Genomic DNA, 22795 nt, shown 5'->3' with positions numbered 1-22795 from the left:
TGCCAGTCCCCGGGGAGCGGGATGCTGCGGGAGGCAGTGCAACCCACTTCTCATGGTGCCAGGTTTCTTCTCACTAAACGCGGATGCAAGGCTGGGGTCAGGTTTGGGTTATACAGTCTGAAGCTACTTTACTTCTGAAAAAATGAGCACTCTCAGCTTTAATTAATTTTTTTCCATGACCCAAAGTAGGCCTGTGTAGGCAGTCCTCAGCAGACGAGGGTTATTACCTGTACTACCAGTAAGGTCAATTTTTTTTTTCCATACTAAAGGAGGATTTCATTCTTTATATTCCTGTTTATCATTCCTGCTCATTCTCTCTTGAACACTGTTAAGTAACTGCTGAGGACAATAGCCATGCTTTGTAGGGCAGAGGGCAGAGGAGGAAATGAGAAGAACGAGGTCTTAATCTGGGCTCCTCTACACAGGGAGCTGGAAACTGAACTTTTTTTTCTCCTCAAGGAGGCTACGGCACTGTCAGGAGCCAGACAGCATACATACCTGGGCCTCAGCTGTAACCATAAGGAGACAAATGGGGAAGATAAGCTGTGCAGCTGCCAGCATCATTCGGTACTGAGCTACGTTTCTGTCTTAGTTCAGTCTGTGCACTTTAAGCGATATAACATTCAGCCTCAAATCAAAAGGCAGTGGGTTTTCTCCCTGTAGGAAGTGTGCTATTCGCTGTGATACACAGTGAACTCAATATACGTCGGGAACAAAGGGCAAATGTTTTGTTGATTTTGTTTCCTTGTCAGTGAAGCCCAATGGCCCAGAGTACTCGACGGTCTGACACATCCAGAAGGTGATGACCAATTGTTAACAATCCTGTGAGCGACTTCTCCCGGCAGTTCTCAGAAAAAGCAGCGCTGCGATGACGGAAAGGCACAGGATGTTACGGGATCCGTCTATGGCTTCTGAGATGTGGGAAGCAGAGAGCGCTCTGTGTTCGGAGGATGCGCAGCTGTAAACAGGAAACTTTGCAGGGCACGGCTGAATCCTTGGGCTCTGCATGGGACAGGGAGACAAATCTGCTGAAACAGGTAGCCGCAGCCAGCACGGGATTGTCGAGGAATAGACAGCGTACTCAGATTTCCTAAAAATACATCATTCATCCTTGTCATTGCTAGCCCATCGCGCTAGCTTGCGCACTGCTGTGTTTTTAAACCACTGGAAAAAAAGTGAGAAGTTCTGAAATCCAGGACATTTTGGAAGCATTATAATGGCAAACACTGGCTCCCTTAAGACGTTCCACTTAGGAAAGCACCTAAGTTAACAGCGAGTTGTTAAACCAGTATTATGCAGAACTACTGCCAGTATTTCATTGAATTAATTTACTATTAGTTGAGTTAATTAGACACCAAAGCATTTCAGCCAATCCCCAACGTAAAAAAGTTTGACCAGCTGCAGGAAAACTGCACAAGGAAGGGGAAGGAACAGGGTCCCTAGAGTGCTTTGGCAGATCTGCTCTAAAACTACCGGCAGTCCAAAAAACCAAACAAAAATCGCTTGTCAAAAGAACCGTGTATTTTGGCTGTGCAGGGAAGAACAGCCAGTACATTCACACAGAACAGATTCAATCTTCTCAGCCCTGCCCCTCCCTCTTCCCCAAAAATCACTTTGTAAAACCTATTCCTCAAATTATTCCAGTTCTGCTGGCGTTAAGATGTATGAGTTTAATAGCTTAACAAAGGATCATGGGAACAGATAAGTGCTCCAGCACGTCCGCTATTGTGTTTTGTGTTTTCGGCACTCACTGTTGCCAAATGACCACTGAACAAAACGGCGCCTCTGACAACAATGCTAATGCCACAGCATTAATGAGTAGAGAAAAACACATCAATTTAGGAGTTTGCATTTTGACCATTTTTGCCACAAAGACAATGCACGTGTACAATCCCTTAAGACTTAGCTAGCAGAACCCAGAAAGGAACTGTAAGGCTAGGTCTTATCATTTACATTGAATGCATTTACCACAATGCCATGCATTTTAACCCTCTAAGGCAAGCAGATAAAAGTCAGGAGGCTGAAAGGACCCTCATCCTCCAGCTGGCCACTTACTTCTTACATCTTCAGTGACAAAGGCTGACTCAGGGAAGGCGATCCTGAATGCCTTCAAGTTAGAGCAAGGCATGTAGAAATGATCCGTCCTTCCACCTGCAGGCCAGGCACGGCTGCCTGCCATGGAGCCTCCAGAGAGGACCAGGCAGAAGCTGGCAGCCAGGGCCATTTCTGCCACTCAGACTTCCTATTCTTCTTGTCCTGCAGTACGACCTTTGAGAAATAACTCAGCAGTCTTATGTGGGAGAGGAAATAAAAACCAAATTGCAAAGTCATCTTTTGTATAGGAGTTGGTTATCAACAATGATTTATGTACTTCTCAGAACAGATTTTGAATTGGGAAATAGGAAGGCAGAGAAGGGAAGCAGCAGACAACCTAGGAATTGAGAATAAAGATTAATAATACCCAGTTTGCTCTGACAGAAGCTGAGAAACATATTTTCTTTTTCAAGCAAGAAGTATTTTGCAAAAGGAAAAGTGTTTGTTCATAAGTAGTCTGTTTGGCCAGCTCTGTCTCCTAAAAATTACCAGACCACTTGGCAGACAGGGGTATTCCTTAGATTCTTTTAAAAGTAAAAAAGGTTAACAACAAACAGGGACAGGGGCATGAGTCAAGTCCTGGAACAGCAGTAACTCCATCCAGTAAATATTAACCCAGGATCCTTGCTTCAGTCTTAAGCAAATAGTCAGTCACCTTCATGCTAACTATTTTTGTATCTTCCCTACATAAGCATTTATTTGGTTTAGGCCCTACCAGTATCTCATTACCTACAGATGGAAGAAGAAAGTAGCTTTTTGTCTGCTGCTGAAGCCTATAAATCTCCCCTCTCTCTATGGCTTCAAATACCTGGCTCTGCTTACTACCCCTACGACTAGCCCAACACTGCCTCTTGCTCATTCTCTCCTACACTATAAAACTTTCCTACTTTATCTCTCACCCGTCTCTCATAACTACTCCTTAATGGGTACCAGGTGGCTCCACCGACAGTTGAGGCTGACTCTTCCTATCACAGACATTAACTCCTTCCTTGCTTTGCTTGACATTAACATTCTATGGATTTGGATATGTCATCCCATGATGAGAACTAAAACAGGGTGGAGGAACTGGGAAGAGTCTTATGACCCCACAAACAAGATGTTACCATCCTCTTTCTTTTCACTTCAGACCAGAAGAGCTTCTGTGCAGGTAATGCAGTGTAGTGGACAGAGGAGTGGATTCAAAGGGAGGGGACCTGCATCCCATTCTCTGTTCTGCCACTGAACTCTATGCAACCCTCCCATTAAGCAAGAACAAAACAGGTATTCAAATATTTCCTGCTGGCCGAGGGTTTTACAGGAAAAGCAGCGCAATAAAGGCTGAAGAACTTTTTGTTACCATACTTCTTACTAATTGTAGTAGCAGTCTGGGAGCTCATCACTACTAAGATCTGTGCTAGGTAAGTTGCTCCTACTTTAGGAAATTTGTCATACAAAGAGAGAACTAAAACCCTGAAGGAGAACAGAGACATGATGGTGCTGGGACTAGTTGATTCCTTATACCACTCACTTAAGAGAGCCAAGCCTTCAACTAACTCTTGCACACTGTTCGCAGCCAGTACAACTATTGAGAGGCAACACCAAAAACCCAGGAGATTGTTGGTGTTCGAGAGTAGAAAGATCTTCAAGCCAACAGAGCTGGAGAAGGAAATAAAGAATTTTAGTGAAGCTTATTCTTTTAGAGTTAGTCTGATTGCATAGTAGCAAAAAAGTATCTTTGGAAAAAATACTTTTCTAGTGGGAGAATTATCATTTAACTGTCCAGTTTAAACAAACTCTAAAAGGCTTGCATTGTGTCACTGGGTTTCTAACTGCAGATATCTGTGGTAGAATTAATCTGAGTAAACACAGGTGTCCATGGCCTGTCCTACTCATCTAGGTACCCTTCTTTTAGAGAACCATTCTAGACCACAATTCAGCTCACTTGCAGCTGATGTCTAAAACTGGTGAGATGAGTCTTCTACAGTCAGGTGAACTGCATCCTGTCCCATCTGCCAGGTGACACTCTCCTCCAGTAGTTTCTTTTTCATATTTGGATCAATTTGTGACTTTTGGCTGTGCCCTCTATAGATCACACCTCATATAGTATCTTGAAGGAGCAGAAAGAATTGGCTTGTGACTCTCACAAATCTGCCTACTGCTTTCTATTATTGTTGACACCAATGTGGACACAAAGGATGCCTCACCAAAGGGGATATATGGCATACTCTCTTCTCTGCTTTTTGCCTCTACTTAGCTGCTTCTTCTATGGAAAAAAGGGGAAGCTTTGATCAGCTAAAACACGTATAAATAAAACAATATTTTCACATAAATGAAATAAATGTCAATAAAATCGGCGATATGGGAACCATAAAATATTCTGAATAAAAATATCTTCATGAACAACAACAAAAAACCCTAAGAAGAAAAAGGATTACTTGGATTACAAAAAAATGAAGGACTTATTTTGCATTGTTAATGGGATCCAAATGAAATGGAGATATGATTTCTCATCAAAAAAACAATATTTTTTCAAATTCCAGCTGTACTTATATCTATTCATGTGCCAAACCTCTTTAGTAAAGCCTTCTGGAGTCCAGACTTGCAGGTAATTCTATACAGTCATATGCTGCATTCCTCACTCTCAGCTTCCCTTTCCTTGTGAACTGAGAGTCAAATTCATTTTTAATTGTGATCTGCAACCGACATATCCAGGACATAAGAGATTTCAGTCACACCTGTACTGACCTTTGTTAGGTTCAACTGAATCACGAGTCCATGGCATCCTTTTCCTGCTAAGTTCCACCCTGATTTGTGTTTACGATGTTACAGCTAATTTTGTCCCTCTGAACTCAAAATGCTTCTCTCATTGCGGTATCTTTAAACTTGTTTAATGACTATGAGGATGAAATCTTGGATACAAGACACATGAGAGATCTAGAAGACAAACATTCTTATACAGTATTTAAATTCATGTGTATTTAAACATTTCCAAAATAAATGATAAGAAAGAACACTCCCTCACAGTAAAGCAAATAAACAACAACTTGACTTCAAAACTTGGCTAAGCTACAAAAGATGGTAAATCACAAATGAGCTACAGTGAGCATTTACTCAAAGTGGGTGAAGTACAAAAAGTAGACGCCCACTTGCTGAGGGCAAATATTTCCGCAAGCATGCAGCAGGAGGACTTGCAATGAGATTGCCGCGGTCCCCAACTGTTGCCGGCCCATCAGCTGAGCAGGCTGTGAGCTTTGGACAACATGGTGCTTTCCTCTCCACACCAGACTCTCATTTCCTCTGGATGTGAGCAGGGCTATAGAGTTACAGTGCCCCTGAACCCTGAGATTAAAAGTCACCGGTCTGCTGGTTTGTAGAGGAGGTTTTTTGACTTTGGCTTAGTGGCATGGAACCATCTGCTCGAGTGACCACCTCTTTTTTTTCCCCAGTGTGAATCTGTCATCACGGCAATTAGATGAGGCTCACAGACTGGAACCTGCTTAGCTTAGAAAGTATCAGACTGCTGGCAAGCCACCGGCTCTGGACACTCGTCTCTGGAACGTATTTTGTCTTTGGTTTGAAGGCAGCCACATCTATCGTCCCTCTCAAACATATTGCAAAATTCTAATGTTTTCCCCTGGGTTTAGGGGGAACAGGGTAGGAGATGTGTGGTGAGGCAAGGGTGATTTTTAGCCTTTTTTTCTTAAATTTGTTTGATTGTATTTTGCAACAACTTGTGGAAATTCAGTGGTTGGATTTTTTTAAGTAGTGTTTTCAAATAATTGGTAGGTCTCCTGGAACACTATTATTTTGTACAAAATCAAATACAGACAGAAATAATGCACAGATTCCCCTTACATGCTGTTTGCCAGGATGGGAAACATACCCACACTAAAAAAAAAAATTGGAAAGTTTTAAGGGAGGAGAAAAGAGAACTGAAAAAACAGAAGCAGTTTAGTTAAAATATATAACCTGATACGGAATATTCTTCAGGTAAGGGTTCATAATTTTTGTCAAGATTATTTCTTTACATCTTTATGTCCTTCTGTGTATTTAGACAACACCCTTAGCTAGAATTTCATTTGGTGGCCTTGATGGAGATTATTTGGGTCACTGAATATTTGAAGCTACTTTTTTTTTCTCTGGGCTGGAGAATTTCACTGTTTCAGCTCAGTGTAGCACCTTGCATCTGCTTTTGTTTTCTGTCTGATTGTGTTAAGAGAGATAAAGCCAAGGATCCCCTGGCTGACTGGCAGGCCGTGTCCTACATCTATTATGTACTGTCACATGCTGTGCTCCAGGTACCCAGGTATCTCACGTAGCAATGCAAATGGAGAGATGGAGGGAATCCTGCTCTCTTGGCCAGATGGCTCACAGGGTTGTATGTTTCAAGACACACATTACTTTAGAGGTGGCTAAAGAAGTAGTCTAGTGGTTTCTATTAAAGCACGAGTTTAGAACTATGGCCGGTCTTCAGGGTTAATTGATTCCATAGAAAGCATGGGGCCTCCTCACTGATCAGAGACCAAATGGCACAACATGAAAAAATAATGACATAATGCATCTTAAATCATAATTCATTCTAAAGTGACAATTGCTATTTAACAAAACCATTTGCCTCTGTGTGTGGTTAAAGGAAGCTGGATTTATGTGTTCTTGTACAATCTTTATTAACGAGTCCCACATATTTCTACCAAAAAAGCCCAGTATTTCAAAAAGTGGTAAAATATAAAAAGAATTTGGCTCACCGGTGATGGCAGCCACCCACCTAGACTGCAATCCATTTCTGATTTCTTAACCAAGGCATGCCTGGTATTTAAGCATGCAAATAAGGTTAAGTATGTAGTAAAGTTTCTTGATACTTGGGTACAATGCAACTATGTTTTGCATACAGTTCCAAAGACGGTCAGTGTCATAGATAATGTTTATTATGTCCTTAATAAAGAGGACTCAAAAGACATTATGGTTTGTAGAGGAGAGGGGAAAAAGAATCTACTTTTCTGTGATGAAAATATTTTATATTTTCACTAAAAAAGCAAACCCTCAAAATGGAATTTTATGACTCATTATTTACCGTATAGTTTAATGTGAAAAAATTTTGGAGAATAGATAGAAGCAGCGTGTTTTTCAATTCATAACTAAAAAGCCAAACAATGGGTTTTTCCCACGTGCTTGTCACAGAAGTTGGAGAAAACCATCCCCCTCATACCAACAAGAAATGAGTAGAGAGGGCATCACCCTCCAGGCAGCTTTTGTAGTAACCCATTCTCTTCTGTGCTGCTTATGGTTAAAGGATCTACATAGCTGTGAAAGTACTTGCTCCACTGTATCCTAAAATGTAACCAGCTGTAGGACTGTGCTGTTCTACAGACAGAACAATCTCCGCTGTTTTGGGGTCTTTTCTTACATGTGCACAAAAGAGAATTTTATCCTTACAAACACACAGCTTAAAAGATATATTTGTTTTCCTTAAATGCAGAAAAAGTACATAAATGGCCTTATTCTTTAGAATAATAAATATAATATGAAGTATTAAAACAACAGTCTACAACATCATGAATAATAGTCTGTTTTCTTTGTAAAATAAAGGAATTTGGACTTCAAGCCAGTTTCAAGAGCATAAATAACATTAATGCTCCATTAAGGTAATTCATCAGTATATACTTAGAGACTGAGTAGAATGAAAAAAGATGAAAAACAAGTATTTTAAAAACCTGACAGCATTATAAGGTAAAAAAAAATCAATATATTATAGCACCCGAATCTCATCTATTCTGTGCTACTACTGAGAATTAAGGGAACAGGAAAAACCATTATCCACAGTAAGGGAGCTGGGCAAGCAAAAAATGAAGGAAGGGATGTGCTGCTGTCCTCGGGTGAACTGGTAACACATAAAATGTGTGGTCTTATGAAACACTTCTTGGACCCAACAAAACCCTGCCTTTTATTTTATGCATGTGACTGGCCCCTATCAACAAAGGACGAGCTATATTAACTGCTCACTGTATTTACCTATTCCTCGATCCCCTGCTGCAGCTGTGGGACAGAGTAAGTGAAAGAAAATCTTGCTGCCTTTTTTGTCTGGTACGGTGGTTCCTGGTCATTAGTGCCTTTCGAGGAGTGAGCTCCAGGGTCATGTGCTGTCCTTCGGGAAGCTTTGCTTCCTGCACTCACAATATTTACTTGAAGCTGACAAGTCCATCCTTCCAGCAGGACATAAGTGATGTGGGAGTCACACAGTATGAAGCGCACTCAGTAATTGAAGCCAGTCCCGCTTAGGGCTTTTGAAAGGAAGCATGAAGCCTTGCATTCGACCGAGTTGTCAATGCGGCATCAGCGAAGAGAAAGAAGACAGACTTGTGTGCTCTCTGTGGTCTGTGTCGCTGGGTAGACAGGCTGCTGTGATTTGAAACAGCTGTAAATGTGATCGTAATACTGCAGAAGTCTTTGATTGGAGTGTTTCAGTCGCTGGCTGGCTTCTCTCTGCAGTCCTACATTAAGGCAAGATGGTGCGAAGCAGAGAAAGAATCCCTGGTCAACAATGAATGCAGAAAGAGGGGTCCAAATCTCAGCTGACAACACTGACATATATTGTGAGATATTTGGTCGCCTGTTTTTAGACCTCTCATGCAAGCAGTCTATAAAATTTACACAGAGAAAACAGATATTCTTTCAGTAAAAATTCTTTCCTGAGAAAACATGGTGTTGATATTTAGTGCTACGCGTACATATTCTGTGTATCACCTACATGATGTTTATCATCCCAGTTATTGCCTTGCTGAAAGCATTACCTACTCAGAATAATTCAGAATTAAAGCAAAACTTTAATTACAACCTTACGCTTCTGAGAAGATGCTAAATGGATAGAAGACAGGATATTTTTATTCTTCACTCTGACTTGTCTTAATTCATCCATTGAAATTAGTAGCCCAAATAGGCTCGCTGTCAGGGCCTGACTGACTGTCACTGGCCTCCATAACCATATCACAGTCTATGGACACTTTCAGGAAAACACACTTGCGTAAGCATGTGCCCAGTGGAACTGCCTCTCACAGAGGGGTTTTGCCAGACCTGAAGTACATGCTGAGTTATAAGTAGTCCCATGGACCATTTAGCTATTAAAGGTAAGCCTGAACTGAAGAGCTTTCCTGGATCAGGTGCTGCCTGGGGTAAAGAAAAGAAGTCAGCTAAACTAATGCTGGCTTTGTGGCGTGTCTATTTAAAGTGTGGCATATTGCAGAGTAGTGGCTCTGCAGCTGAGGCAGAGGGACTGGGAAACATCAGGCAGGTTTCCATCCACTCCTTATTTCACTCTACCTTTTGTAGCACGTGTGCAACCCTCCGCATCTACGCTACAGATCCAGAAAGTCCCAGGACAGCCATCAAATGTGAGGGATCCATATTTCTCGGCCCTGGGGATTGATGTGATCTAGGTCTTAATGCTTATAACAAAGGGATTCAGACAAATCAATCTGAAGTGATAATAAAAATGGAAGCTACATCTGCAGAGCAAATGTGTGGAGCTTTTCAGAAAGAGTGTTGCTTGCTATGACTAATAAAGTCTCACAGAAACTTACAGAAAGGCAACAGAAAAGCAAATATCCTTCCCTTTCCCTACCCACCCCTTTGTTGTAATAACTAATCTCAATAAAATCTGCACCTGAAAGCTGTCATTTTTCTGTGTTTTCTGTCCTTTCTTTGGCAGTGAAGAGTTCAGCTATGACTTAGGTACATCTGCAGTTATTTCTTTTCTCTCAGAATTTATTTGTTTTAGCCAAATGGAAACTCAAGCTCTGTCTGGTTTGCTGAGGCAGCTGCTCCCTTGTGATTGATGGCGTTCGACTTTCATGTTTGCATACCTGTGGCTGATGCCTCCCATCTTGCATGACATCAAAGGGAAGCAGCGTTGACTGGCATCTTGATTCGAGGCTCGTGTTCTCCGTGCTTGGCTGGGCCAGGAGTGCTACACTTGCTGAATTTTCTTCCTGTTGTTGTGTGTGTGCCAAGCCAGTGACCCCATCTTGCCACTCGCATCCTCCCACACCGAGAAAGTTGCCTAATGTTGAGTAGGTTCTTCTGCTTTCATCTGCTGATGTCCACAAGATAAGGTCTGGCACATGACAGTTTGTTATTTTCGCTAAGCCTTTAATCGTATGTAGCATGTTTCTTAGAGGTGGGCTAATGTGGGGGTGAAGACCTGAGGTCTGTTCAAAGATACAGGTCACACTGCAGTTACTGAGCTTGTCAAGACATGTACAAATCAGGCTGTGCTGTGATATAAAGTGAATTGTGCATTACTTGTGCACCCAGATGCCGAGGGGAGATTTCCAGGAAATGTCAGGATCATCTTTTTATTTACATTACAGTAATGCCTCAGGCACCAGCCATGACTTAAGCTTCATGCCAGAGATGATGCAAACATGCAAAGAGTGTCTGCCACGAAAAACCCTAGAAACTAAGTAGGCACCACAAAGAAGGTATGGAAGAAATGAAATCCTGCTCCTATGCTCACATACTATTCTAGGAACATAAGATTGGAAGGGACCAACTCAGTCGCTAAGCGCAGTGCACCACAGCCATGGGCAACCAGATGTTTAGTTGTCCACAGACCATCTGCTTCAGCGAACTAAAACACTGTGGTTCAGCACATGACTTGTGTGCCTAAGTGTCCATAGTGTGAGACCCCAGATTCAGCAAAGAGATTTAGGATAACCTTGCCTAAAATTTCAGGGAAGAAAAATCTCTGTCTAATGTCCTGTCTACTGAATGGATCAGTAACATCTCTCTCTTTTCTAGGCTGACTACCTAGATGGCTACCTCCACTCAAAGATGGTAGGGGTCAAGATGATAGCTGGTGAGTGGAGAGCACCTCCAGCACCTTGCACCTCTGGTCTCTGCATGCTCTCTTAGCCTCTGGAGGTTTGAGTCCCCAGTACGAGATACCAAGAGAGTGACCATACTAAAAGGGTGTGAGATTTTCTGTGTGAAAATACTGCTTATATCTACAGGGCAAGTCAGACCAATGTGAAATCAGAAAAGCAGTATTTCTGGGCCCTAGACTGGCAGAGAGAAAAGGGAGATTCTGCTCTGTAGAATGCATTTGATTTTCCCAGCAGTGGTCTGATGCAGAATACACAAACAGTCCTGACAGAAAACCGTAGCTGAAACAGATAAACTGAAGCCATTTCAGACTGTGAAGGCCAAATCCTTATAAATCCTGCTTAACTATGGTATTGAAACATGTACTCAACTCAATCTGGAGAGGAAATTTCAAATCTGCATCTCTCTTGGCACTTCCTACTGTCTCTCTGAAGCATCCCAGCTCCCAGCCATGGCTGCTGACTATCCCAGTGCAGAAACCTAACTCCTTCCAGTAAGAGATGTGTCATATAACCACCCATAAAAGTGAAGTATCTCAGCATAATTAATTTTACTCCTGGAGCTGGGAGACTGGCTTATAGGTTTTGCTATACTGTTACAGTGCCCTAATTCCCTTTATTAAAGGTTTGCCTCTGCAATTAAATGACTTTTAAAAGTACTATTAGAGGAAACTGGAAATTTTTGGAGAGAATACCAGTCCATTGCTTTAATCACAGTATCAGTTTTCCTTGAAAAAAATCCCAAAGTCTTGATCAAATTCAGACCCACTTCTTTTTTACCTCTACAGAAGCTCTTTCAGCATAGCATTTAAAAAAATATTATGCTTCCCCACAAAAGATCTAAAATATGCATGTGATATGCAGTTGATAATACACTCACAACCAAAGAGGCTTGGATGGCATTGTTGGTGTCTCATAATCTAGGATACTGAGTATAAAATTAGGAAATCAGTGGTCTGTGGATAAATATATGACCTTCCTATTTTTTCTGCTGCTAGAGTCTTAGGGTTTGGGTCTCACAGCTTTGGGGTTTGGCTAGGAAATCAGTGAGGTTTGCCTAGTTGTAAGTGGGAAGATTTTGGCCTAGATTTTGTTTTTTGTGTAATCTGATTTTTTTAGTTTGAAACCTTCAGGATGCAAAAAATACGTGGGAAAGGAAGCCTCTCTACTCTTGGTCATATCTTCAAATCTGGTCCAGACTACCACTGATGAAAAATCTTTTCTATCTTCTGATAGCTGTTACAATTTATGAGAGAAATATAGATAGAGTCAGCTGAATTCCAGGTGGAGAAATGTCTCGAAGGTGCACCTCACTGGTGAGCCACCTTGAGGTCGACCACTGCAAAAATCAGAACTGCTCACTTGCCCAGGGCTGTGGGATCCTTCAGGGTTACTCTCAGAACAACGTTCACTTGCCCTCTTGGTGCCCTTACTGGACTTCTTCTGAGATAAATATTTCTGGTTTCCAAGACTCTGTTCATAAACATAAACTTCACTTTACATTTTGTAAAAATACAGAAAAAAAACCATATTCCGAGAAACCACAAAGAGAAACCCAGAGAGCATGATACCAGAAGAGAAAACATAGCATCTCCACATGAATATTGGTCTTGGCAGTGCAATGCAGTATCACTGATCTTGTTAAAATATCTCAAATTACTACTCCATCAGTATTATTACCTGCAGGGGAGGAGAGCGACAGAAGAAGAAGTTCCTGGCATGGTTCAGAAAGACAAACTGTCAGAAGAATTGTAATGGACAAGGGTAAAAGTTTTAAAATTGGGATCATCTGATCCATTTTATCCCTTACAAGTTAGGAGTGAAGTCCAAGCAAATCACATCACCTGCCTTCACACACAATGGAGGAAAATCAGGCATTTGCAGATTGTGATCTATCTCGTTTATCCTAAACATGAATTACTGTTAGGAAGGGCTTGTTTCTGTCTCTTGAGCCTAGGTGGCTAATGCAGCCTGGATGGCCAGTTTTTAATTAGGTTAAGTTTGACAAGATGAATTCTACCCTGAATGATTTTGGAGAGTTCACATTTCTGCATATCAGTGGCACTTAGCAATCAAACTAACTTAATAAAGTAGGTTCAGTTGTACAAAAAGCAGTTTAGCACAGCGAAATGCGTGGTCATTCATCTAGGTGTATAGCCATATTCATAAGAAGAGGGATTATATCCTGCAAAGCAGTGATGCTGACATTGATTTCATGTTCATTGGTAGGTAACACATTAAACATGAGCTCCTACAGAGACAGCAACACTTAGAGGGTAAACATCAGTTTTGGATATATAAACAAATGAATAGCCTGAAAAACTAGCACATAATGTTATCACTTAATAGGATATTACTGCAACCACGACTGCTATCTGTTTCCAGCTCTGTTACCCTTACTTCAAAAAGGATAAACAAAACCAAGAAAAGAAGTATAGCAATGCTTATATTACTGAGAAACAAATAGCATGTTGTAAGACTCAGAGGGCTTTTTTAGTTGATCCAGAATCTGATTAAAAGATTACTTCCTCAGCTTCACTGAGAAAAAAGGGGGAAGATTAAACAGTGGGAGAAGGGCAAAATGAAACTCAGTAACAGTACAACATTTTTGTCAGGTTAATTAGCCCCTGCTTCTTTTGAGCTAGCTTATTTGAGATGTGGCAGATTCCCCATTGCTGATTTTCCTTGAGAGAGGTCTGATAGTGTGACAGAGAGATTATGAAAGACACGGATCAGATCACTTTAAAAAAGTGAGGAGATTGTTTTGCAGTCTAGTGTTGGTATGCATTCATCTCTCCAGAAAAATAAGACTAATATCAAGCTGGTCCTAAACTTCTGAAAAGCTTTGGTAATTAAAGGCTTACTTCAGTCCTGGACTGGCCAAAGTCTTCTCACTTCTCTGTGCTGAGCTCTCAAATTCCAGCGGAAACATCCTCATTGTAGATTTTTACTATTTCCGAAATGTGCTACGGTGCCACGGCATTGAGAAATCCTGTTGTTCAGCTGTGCAGAAAGCAGGTGCCAAACAGCATTCCTCCCATCCCCACTCTGCACCGTCATCTAGACTTCTGTCTTGAAAAGTGTGCACATCTGGAGGAAGTGTGCTTTCCTGGGGGATTAAAACATCTTGTTTTAACATCAAAGAAGAAATAATTGCATGCATGTATGTATATATATATACATACACACATACATACACGTATATGTGTGTATGTCTGTGCACGTATCAGTAGTCCCTTGCAGCAAACAGAAGACAATAAGCATTACTTTCAGTCCTTGCATGTTCTTCAATTAACTAAGGTAATGGCACTGTGAGGCATATATAGTTTCCTCATTGTAATCTATCCACAATAACTTGGGATAAATATTTAAAAGCAGAGAAAGGGAACAAGCAATTCCTTCAGTTCTTAGGGTCCTTTTTCAGCCAACATTTCTGAGAACCTTTTGCACAAGATATACGTATCTTTGTTTTTCTTTTTGTAAAACTATGCCAGCATTGACCATCTTAACTCATTTGTGTAGCATACAATCATATTTTGTACAGTGTTTCTTAATAATTCTTTTAAGTTTAACAAAAATCATCACATTTTTGCCTTTTCTGCCAAAGTCCATCACCTAAATAAAATGCTGTCTCCTAAATAAAACACAAATTTGCGCATACCCTTGAACTAAGTAAGCGGGGAGTAAGGAGAAGACATTTAGAGAAAACCAATTCACTTGCAAGAGAAGAGGAAAAAGAGAGAAGGGCAAAAGAGAAAGAGGGGATTGTTTGCTGTAAATTTTAAATGTTGTTTTTAAGGTCCTGGTTTAATTCTCATGCATATCAGTCAGATTCATTTTTATTACTTTGAGATATGGACCACAGATAAAACTTCCACTAAGATTATACTATATTTTTCCTCCCTTATGGTAACAAGTTCCTTTCCGGTTTATATCCTAAATTAACCCCACCAACAAAAATAGCCCAGCGTGAGATCTGTGAAGGTCACCGACAGAAATCTCCTCTGTGGGGAAGGCTTGCGAGGCTGCCTGCACGCGGTGGACATCCTGAGCAGGCACAAGGGCAGTGAACATGTAGCTCAGCTTCCCATGCGCTGCATCAGCTATTGTTATAAACACAATTAGCTGACAAAATGATTTCTCCAGTAAAACAAGTAGAATACACTGAGTGATTGGAGAGATATGAAAGGTGAAAAAGTGCCTTTTCTTACTTTTTCTCCTATTAATAGTAATTTCAGGTGCAAGATGCTTTTTTTTTATTCTTTTCCCTTATCTGACAAAGGGAAAGTTGCAGCTTTTTTTTTTTTTCTCTCCATAACAACTATTCTGCTCGCTAGATGTCTGTTCCTTTATTATCAGCCAAGGACAGATAAGACAAACACGTCACACCCACAGTGTTACTGGCATTCGCTTGGACTAACTGTATATTTGAAGGACAATGCAAAGTTCCTTCTATTAATCTGAACAAACATTCATCCCATCCTGAAGTAAAATCCTGAGCACTTACAAATGAGGAGAGTAATTTGCTGGACAATTCTTTGCAGCTTTGGGACAATAGCAAACATCATGATTCACATAGTTATATGTTGAAGAAACTGTTCGACAAGGACCTCTCAGCCAAATTCTCCAGCTGTGGAGAACTGATAGAAATCCTTTGCTGCCAAAGGATTGTCACAGACAGGAATGTAGTCTTTGATTTCTAAAAAGCCCTTCTGCTGAAAACACCTTTGAATTTACAGGTATTCTTGGTCAGGAAAGCACAAGGCAAAATTTATCTGAATTCAGTAAGAATCTCCCAGTAGCTATGCCAGAAACTTTAACTTGTTTGCAAGGTTTTAGAAAGCTTAAGAACTTAAACACAGTTACTGTTATGATTCTTACTGCTTCCTGTTTAAGGGCAAGACAAGAAGTGGAAATTGCTCAAAAATAGCTTCTTGGAAGTTGTTTCCATACCAGACTGAGTGTGTTTTTACAATATTTCCAGGCCCATTTTCCATATCAACAAATTCTCATAAATAGTACTTGAACAGTATGTTGCTGATTAGAATCACACCAAACTTGTAAACCTTAGATCCACCTGCAAATATGAAGTTAGTGTTGAACCTCAAAGTGATACTGCCAAGTTAAAAGCAAATGATGACTACAAGTCCCTATAGGTATCAGGATGGAAGATAACATTTCTTCAACACAAAGAATGTTACTCACTTAGTCCTAGCCCTAAACGTACATGATGATTTGTATTTTCTGAGTGCTCAACTGGTTGCTACAGAATGCTTTCTCCCGAATAACGGTAGTATATATCTAGATAATTATGTTTTAAAATATTTGTGTTTCAATTACAAAACTTTGTAATATGGTCCTATTTCATAGACCTATAAAAGTAAGTGATGAGATTTATACAAATCACCAGTAATATCTGGCAAGATAATATAGGGGAAGGCATATGCAGGGATGTAGGAAACCAGTTATCCTTCATGGTCTGGTTATATGCTTCTACGGTCACAATCATCAAGCAGACAATATGGCTCACACACAATACATTCAAATCTCATTACACCTCTGAGGATCAAACAAGACTAACTCAAAGATCTGCCCATCCCATAGTATTATTTTCTTCATAGGGACAAAATTTCCACTGTCTATTTTTAAAGCATTTTCCTCTCTGTGCATCTCTTCAGGACATTAACGCAAACTTAGTTCAAAGTAAATGATAAAACAAAAAGAAGGAAATATGCCACCAACATGGTTCTGGTGACTACTGTATATATATAGTGGCAACTAATGTTACCCATGCACCAGCCTTATGCTAGAGCTTGCTGCCTGTGAAGATGCATGATACTTTAATGGACCTGACCAAGACCACCTTTCTCACAGTTTTCTCTGTCCTCAAACACTCTTCTTTCCTTCTCTTTGTTCTTGTTCATTTTCCTGCCTCCCCCACTGCGGTGAGATGTTTGGGGTTTAAGTTCCATGGCTGCTGTTTCATGGTATTTGTGGTAAAAACCAAGTCTGGCAGCTGTCTTAAGATTCAATCAGCTTGTTTTCTTTTCTTCAGAGAGTCTGAGGTGGGGGGAACCCCAACAAAACCTAAATGTCTGAAAGGAAATCTTTTGGCAGGCTGACTTTATTCAGCATTTGTTTGTGCAGTTCTGATGCTCAACCAGGCATAATAATCACTAGGGTGACTTTGGAGGATTAAAGTCTTAAGGCCCAGTGGATTAGTATGTTCAAACCTATATCTTTCAGCTGTCAGATAGAAGAAGGGTTGCTTCAGGAGTAGAAATTTTTTGTAAGTGCTTGCATGCAGAGAGCCCAATTTGTCAAAGTACTGAGCAGCTCCCAAGAATTAACGAATTTATCTTCCAAGCTGCCTGGAGAAGTGGAGGAGGATTATCTCCAGTTTACAGATGCGGAAGCAAAGCACAGACAGATTAAATGACTTGTTTCAGGTCACGTACAGGGCACTCCAGCCTGCAGGGGTACTTGCTGATTTGGGGCAGGAACAAAAGAAAGTGGTCCTATGAGCTGCTTCACTGCTTTTTCCCATGTGGGGAAAACACCTTCTTTGGGCCTTTGCCTACTGAAAGTTTTGGGAAAGTTTTGGTGAACTCCAGAGCCCCTGATCTCTCCAGCAAGGTCTCTCAGTAATGGTGTTGATGTTTGTTAGCCATTAAAAACAGCAGAGAAAGACCTTGGCTTGATGCTCTGGATGTAAAGGAGTACATCTTGGCTGAGTGAGGTGAACTGGGCAATCCACCAAGAGGTTTTGATTACTACCCTGGTCCACAAGTTTTCTTCAGCTAGAACTGTTAAGAGAAGGAATGCTATGTAATTGGTATAGACCAAAGCTTCAGGGAAAATTAAGTCGGAGGAGTCTGTCTCAGGTCTTTTGTGTGTGATACCTGCATCACACCAATTATTTTAGTGCTGGGAATAAGGGAGCTGTGCTGAAGTGCTCATTTAAAATGCCCTTTATTCTTCCAACTGTTCTTATTGTCAATGACAGTCAAAATTGTCTCCTTCCCACTTTTGAGATAGCTGACAGGACTGACAATCATTCTGAAAGTGCCTTTGGAGTTCAGGCATCTGTTTTCCGTGCTGTCATTGGCTTGCTGTTCCTGGAGGTGGTTGAGATTATTCCCTGAAATATTTGGAAGATTTGGAATCTTCTTCTAGAGAAGAAGTGTGGGAGGTGTACCAAATATACCTGCTATAGATAGCTGCAAATGGTTTATTTCAAATCTAAAATCTGTAAGGGTTTCCAGGGCATCCTTTTAAAAAAAAAATTATTCCAAGTCCACAAATGAGATAGTACATATTATGAACAAAAAAAAAAAAAAAAAAAAAGGAAAAAAAAAAGAAGGAAATCCTCAGTTTGGATATTTCATGACCTTTTGTCATCAGAGACTCCTGTGCAGACGGACATATACAGCCCAGATGACACTGTAGCACTTCCTCTTCCATCTTTCTGTGAGACTGCCAAAAAGGAAACAAAATCATCTGGATTATCTGGAAGCCAAAAGCCTCAGAAGTTCTCTCTGTATTATTCAGTTAAAGCTTGCAAACACGCTGGTAATGCCTCACTAATGTTGTCCTTTTCCAAGGATCTCCCAGTGGCATCAGCAGAAGTCACAAATATTTCATTTCAGTTCCTACAAGTAATGCAAACATAGATAAAAACATTCTTCATCATCTGAATTTGAGAAATGAGTCCTACATCAGTTTTCCCCATACCTTCATTTCCTTTCTTTCCTTCTAACCTCATCTGGCTTCACAAGCATGAAGTCTTGTATCTGGATGTGTAGTTTTCCTCCTAAAGCAAACTCAGGCCTATCTTCTCCTGACTACTACAATAGTAGAGTGAAGCAAAAAGCCATGATCTTTTCCTCTAGTACAATGATTGTCTATTCTCCTTTAGAAACATCACTAGTCTGTATAAGAGTTACATAAAGCAACCTGTCTCACATCAGGTAAGATACACCCAGAGAAAAGTAAAATCTTAGGAAGGTAATATATTGGCCCTGTCTTCTGATATGCTAATCACAGGGAAAGTGAAAAACACATGTCTCCATCCACACTTGTCTGGGTCAGAACAACTGTTACGGTTGCTGAGATTGATTTTGAAGCTCAGTCAGAGCTTAACTGGATGCATGTAGCAGTGCTGCACCATTTTTCCTTCACATGTGCAGTTAAGAGGTACTTCTTAAGAATGGGAAAGATGGGCAATGGGAAAAATTTCCTGTAACAATGTGTCAGCCAATGCGGTGGAGATTTCCTGCATGGGTTAAAGAGGTTCCCAGCAATACAGCACTGGATTGCTTCTAAGGAGTTCCCTTTGCTTTGGTTAACCTACCTTTCTGCCTTTCACAGGAAACTGCTTTTTAAAGTATCTGTAAATTTTTTTACAGGAGCTGGAGAGACAATGGAGCTGTGCAGCTGCTCACGTGCCCAGGCTTTTGGCCTTACATATGCCCTCAAATTCAAATTTCCCTGCATGCATGCAAACAGTTAACCTGCATGGGCAGTCTGGATACTACCCTCCGGAGTACATGGGACTCATTGCATTTAAGCACACCCTACTACACTGACAGTCTTTTGGCTGTCTGTGAAGCAGCTGTGCAATCGGAAGGCAGGCAGATAACAGAGCCCCATGCCTCTCTCTCCACTCTCCATCAGTCACTGCCCAGGTGTAGCCACAATTTTATCCCACAAATTGCCAATGTCTTTGAGCAGTGCTAGTGAATGGGGTATATCTCTCAAAAACAACTTAACAGCAAATGCATCAGAGTTTCATTTTTCATCTCAATATAAATCTACAAGTATGGAAGGCAAAATAGGAAGAAAGCAAGTTTCCTCCTCCCCCATGATGTTCATTCATCACAAAGATGACACCATGAGGGTAGTCTGGTATATATGATATATTATTTTGTGGTACATAGATCATTTTTCAAATAGAGAAGCAATCCACATAGCTATTTATTCACATCTGGATATAACTTTTTGGTCTAACTAAAAATCACCTAAGCATCTTTTTGCACTTAGGAATGATTCCAATGCATATGTAAAGGGATGCTGCTTCCCTTTGGTGTTTTTTCAAAAGATTCTGGAATACCATGCATTTTTTCCATTACAAGAGTGAAATCAATTTACCTCCGAATGTGCCCCCTTGGCGATACTGTACTTTTGCCAATATTAAGAATATGTGAGCATGTCTGGAACTTCACGGTGTTTCCCGGACAAACAGAAATATGTTTGTAAGAAAAAGAAGTGGCTGAAAACAATTGCTTCCTCTTTGTTCTTCTGGAATAGCCTGTTACTCCAAATAATTACATGTACATAGTATGTATAAATAAGTGTCCTCCCTCTCTCCAGATTTTAAATTTGTTTCAAGTTTTCATTGGAAATTGCATATGCAATGATGTTGCCTCAACCTGCAACAGTATGGCAGGATCTGTGGAGTAAATGCAACTGTCAAGTGAATCACAAAGTGCCAAATTTAAATTAAATACATTTCCAGGGTGAGATTCCAGGGTAAATTGCACCATATGTCACTTAAGCTTAAATTTTAATTCGTGAGTTTTTATCAGACTCTGGCTATGAGGCTATGTTGTACTCACAATTCTTTTTTGTCAATCCACAGAAATTCCATCAGCATATATTGATCAGAGTTTTTTTACTTACATAAGGAAGCAATAATATTTTGGTACTCACTGAAGGACTGTTTGGAGATGTGTATTTATATTACTACATTTTGGATTATATCCTACTATATCCTTCAAAGAGTCTCCAGAAAGATTAAGACCAATGTCTAGGGGTGGTAGAAAACAGGTAGATCTTTGTGCAGAGATTTCATGGCCTGTAGAAGAAGTAGAGGACTGAAGGGCAGGGTAGCACGATACTGAAATATGTTTGCTTTCCCCTCTGTGTTTTTCTGCAGATCTTACCTGTCCCACTACTCTAATTCATTTTTCAGCAGAAGAGAACAGCATGTGGCAGTGTAACCGTCCAGCCACTAAGAATGATGAGAACAATTCCTTTTTCAAAGCACCTAAAAGGAAACAGAAACATAAACTGTTAACTATTTCTAAAGAGCTCAGACCCTCTAGAGACCTTTTCAGTAGTTTAACAGCCTCCCTGAGGGAAAGGTTTCAGAGCAGATCTCAGATCCAAGCTTTTCAGGTTGGACAGGAGTGTGCAGAGGAAGTTTTGGTCTGGGCATGCTTCTAGGATGATGAATTATTGAATTAATTTCACCACTTCTGTCTTTCTTCATTTTTCACCAACTACAGATATCCATGAATCATTAGGGAACCCAGTTGGGCGCGAACAGAATTGATTAGCATAATTTGCCATGCTATGTAATTAAACAAACATTGCAATTGTCTGGAATTAATGAAAGTAAGAGGAAATGGAGCCTAGCAAGTAGGGACATAGGCTTTCACTGCTGCTGAGCTGAAGTGTTGAAGAATGATAAATAGCAACACAGAATCAAAGGGAAAATTTTGAAAGATGGATCCCGTTTCTGTCAAATTGTCTGAAATTTCATATCTTGTGAAAAGCTGGGGGAAAAGAAACTTAGTAGTGTAGCATTCAGCTGACTGCTACAGTGCAATACATGTTAACAGATCGCCATATATACATACATACTATACAACACTATTTCAGTCTATGTTTGATCTACCTATGGCTAAATTATGTCTTGGAACAAAAATACATAGCAAACCACAAATTAGAAAATTAGCCATCAGATACTTACAGATCTCTGCCCCAAAAGGTTTACAATATAGCAAGAAAACATTATTCTCCTCATTCCTAAAGGCTGGTGCTTGAGGCCAGAGTTGGATACAGTGGCAAGGAAGAAGTGGAGGAGAGAGGGAAGGGGAGGAAGGGTTGCACAGAGAAGTAGGGCATCTCTCTGCCATGTGGCCTGGAGTGCTTTCTGCATCAAATGATGTTAACAGGGGCACATAGTCTCTGCAGTGTCACATCTATGGGGTTAATGAGAAATTAAATAGCCTACTCTTATTTTTGCAGACTGTGGCTGATCTGGTAATTTTATCCTGAAGCTTTGAGTGCCAACCTGAACGGCAAAAGCAGTATTCCTTCATTAATCTCACTGCTTCATCACTTGTCTTGTGCTTTTCTCCATTTCCTCCTTATTCTCTGTCTCTCTGCCTGGATTTTCTCATACTGCTTTTCAATGTCTACAGCTATAACAAGTTATAGAACTGTGATTTTGTGCTATAGAACACCTGGGTTGGTTCCCTGTTAAGGTCTGTAGGAAAAAGTTGTGTTTGTTATCTAGATCTGGCTTTCATGAACGCAGTCATTCTTTTACCCATATAACTTGAAAACAGGACTTGTATTAGAAACTACACAAGATGAGGGCTAAGTAAAAAAAAAAAAAAAAAATTATTGTATGCTGGTTTACATGTAGCAGTCTTGCTGCAGTGGCTGTGTGGGCAATGGCAGGATGTACAGCGCCGAGGCTGCTCCGCTGCCTGACGAGACCTGTGTATCCTGCCCTGTGTCTGGGATTTGAACAATGAGAATGGGAGCAAACTTTTAAACTTTCTGTGTGGGTAAATCCCACATGGTCAGGCATGCATACAAGTGAAACATAAAAGAGGGGGATAAAGAGGTGCAAAAACCCAGCATAAGAAAGATTACAGAATATATAAGGAAAACAGGAATAAAGCGTTGAAACCCTTGAGAAGGAGAAGGAAATCTAGTATTTGAGAAGGAGATCTATCATTTTGAGAAGGAGATCCAGCATTGAGGCAAGACTAGGAAAGAAGAGAAAAGGGAATTTCATGAATGAGGAGAGAGGTGGAAGATACAAAACA

Source organism: Platalea leucorodia (genome assembly GCF_965183815.1).
Source record: "Platalea leucorodia genome assembly, chromosome: 3".
NCBI lineage: Eukaryota > Metazoa > Chordata > Aves > Pelecaniformes > Threskiornithidae > Platalea > Platalea leucorodia.
The sequence above is the reverse complement of the archived record's forward strand: the minus strand, read 5'-3'. Positions refer to the sequence as shown.